Source organism: Hordeum vulgare, chromosome 5H (genome assembly GCF_904849725.1).
Source record: "Hordeum vulgare subsp. vulgare chromosome 5H, MorexV3_pseudomolecules_assembly, whole genome shotgun sequence".
Lineage (NCBI taxonomy): Eukaryota > Viridiplantae > Streptophyta > Magnoliopsida > Poales > Poaceae > Hordeum > Hordeum vulgare.
Genome location: NC_058522.1, coordinates 525,391,839 through 525,394,677, shown reverse-complemented (window position 1 = coordinate 525,394,677; position 2,839 = coordinate 525,391,839).

The following is a 2,839-nucleotide window of genomic DNA, read 5'->3' as shown; positions in this document are numbered from 1 at the left end:
TGCACCCGTTGTATGTGGACGTTGAGTCTATCACACCCGATCATCACGTGGTGTCTCGAAACGACGAACTGTAGCAACGGTGCACAGTCGGGGAGAACACAATTTCGTCTTGAAATTTTAGTGAGAGATCACCTCATAATGCTACCATCGTTCTAAGCAAAATAAGGTGCATAAAAGGATTAACATCACATGCAATTTATAACTGACATGATATGGCCATCATCACGTGCTTCTTGATCTCCATCACCAAAGCACCGGCACGATCTTCTTGTCACCGGCGTCACACCATGATCTCCATCATCATGATCTCCATCAACGTGTCGCCATCGGGGTTGTCGTGCTACTCATGCTATTACTACTAAAGCTACGTCCTAGCAAAATAGTAAACGCATCTGCAAGCACAAACGTTAGTTATAAAGACAACCCTATGGCTCCTGCCGGTTGCCGTACCATCGACGTGCAAGTCGATATTATCTATTACAACATGATCATCTCATACATCCAATATATCACATCACATCGTTGGCCATATCACATCACAAGCATACCCTGCAAAAACAAGTTAGACGTCCTCTAATTTTGTTTTTGCATGTTTTACGTGGTGACCATTGGTATCTAGTAGGATCGCATCTTACTTACGCAAACACCACAACGGAGATATATGAGTTGCTATTTGACCTCATCCAAGGACCTCCTCGGTCAAATCCGATTCAACTAAAGTTGGAGAAACCGACACTTGCCAGTCATCTTTGAGCAATGGGGTTACTCGTAGCGATGAAACCAGTCTCTCGTAAGCGTACGAGTAATGTCGGTCCAAGCCGCTTCAATCCAACAATACCGCGGAATCAAGAAAAGACTAAGGAGGGCAGCAAGACGCACATCACCGCCCACAAAAACTTTTGTGTTCTACTCGATAAGACATCTACGCATGAACCTAGCTCATGATGCCACTGTTGGGGAACGTCGCATGGGAAACAAAAATTTTCCTACGCGCACGAAGACCTATCATGGTGATGTCCATCTACGAGAGGTGATGAGTGATCTACGTACCCTTGTAGATCGTACAGCAGAAGCGTTAGTGAACGCGGTTGATGTCGTGGAACGTCCTCACGTCCCTCGATCCGCCCCGCGAACAATCCCGCGATCAGTCCCACGATCTAGTACCGAACGGACGGCACCTCCGCGTTCAGCACACGTACAGCTCGACGATGATCTCGGCCTTCTTGATCCAGCAAGAGAGACGGAGAGGTAGAAGAGTTCTCCGGCAGCGTGACGGCGCTCCGGAGGTTGGTGATGACCTTGTCTCAGCAGGGCTCCGCCCGAGCTCCGCAGAAACGCGATCTAGAGGAAAAACCGTGGAGGTATGTGGTCGGGCTGCCGTGGAAAAGTCGTCTCAAATTAGCCCTAAAACCTCCGTATATATAGGTGGGAGGGAGGGGAGGAGGCAGCCTCAAAACCTAAAGGTTTGGCCGAAATTGGAGGTGGAGGAGTCCTACTCCAATCCTACTTGGAGTAGGATTCCACCTTCCCACTTGGAAACTCTTTCCACCTTGTGTTTTTTCTTTCTCAAACCTTATGGGCCTTAGTGGGACTTATTCCAGCCCACTAGGGGCTGGTTTATCTCTTCCCATAGCCCATGAGACCCCTTGGGGCGTGACACCCCTCCCGATGGTCCCCGGCACCCCTCCCGGCACTCCCGGTACACTACCGATGAGCCCGAAACTTTTCCGGTAATGCACGAAAACCTTCCGGTAACCAAATGAGGTCATCCTATATATCAATCTTCGTTTCCGGACCATTCCGGAAACCCTCGTGACGTCCGTGATCTCATCCGGGACTCCGAACAACATTCGGTAACCAACCATATAACTCAAATACGCATAAAACAACGTCGAACCTTAAGTGTGCAGACCCTGCGGGTTCGAGAACTATGTAGACATGACCCGAGAGACTCCTCGGTCAATATCCAATAGCGGGACCTGGATGCCCATATTGGATCCTACATATTCTACGAAGATCTTATCGTTTGAACCTCAGTGCCAAGGATTCATATAATCCCGTATGTCATTCCCTTTGTCCTTCGGTATGTTACTTGCCCGAGATTCGATCGTCAGTATCCGCATACCTATTTCAATCTCGTTTACCGGCAAGTCTCTTTACTCGTTCCGTAATACAAGATCCCGCAACTTACATTAAGTTACATTGCTTGCAAGGCTTGTGTGTGATGTTGTATTACCGAGTGGGCCCCGAGATACCTCTCCGTCACACGAAGTGACAAATCCCAGTCTCGATCCATACTAACTCAACGAACACCTTCGGAAATACCTGTAGAGCATCTTTATAGTCACCCAGTTACGTTGCGACGTTTGATACACAAAAAGCATTCCTCCGGTGTCCGTGAGTTATATGATCTCATGGTCATAGGAACAAATACTTGACACGCAGAAAAACAGTAGCAACAAAATGACACGATCAACATGCTACGTCTATTAGTTTGGGTCTAGTCCATCACATGATTCTCCTAATGATGTGATCCCGTTATCAAGTGACAACACTTGCCTATGGCCAGGAAACCTTGACCATCTTTGATCAACGAGCTAGTCAACTAGAGGCTTACTAGGGACAGTGTTTTGTCTATGTATCCACACAAGTATTGTGTTTCCAATCAATACAATTATAGCATGGATAATAAACGATTATCATGAACTAAGAAATATAATAATAACTAATTTATTATTGCCTCTAGGGCATATTTCCAACATCATTGCCATGCTAGTTTTACCGTTTCTATCGATTATGTCTTGCTGCCTACCACATGTTAAATACCAGCCTCTCAACA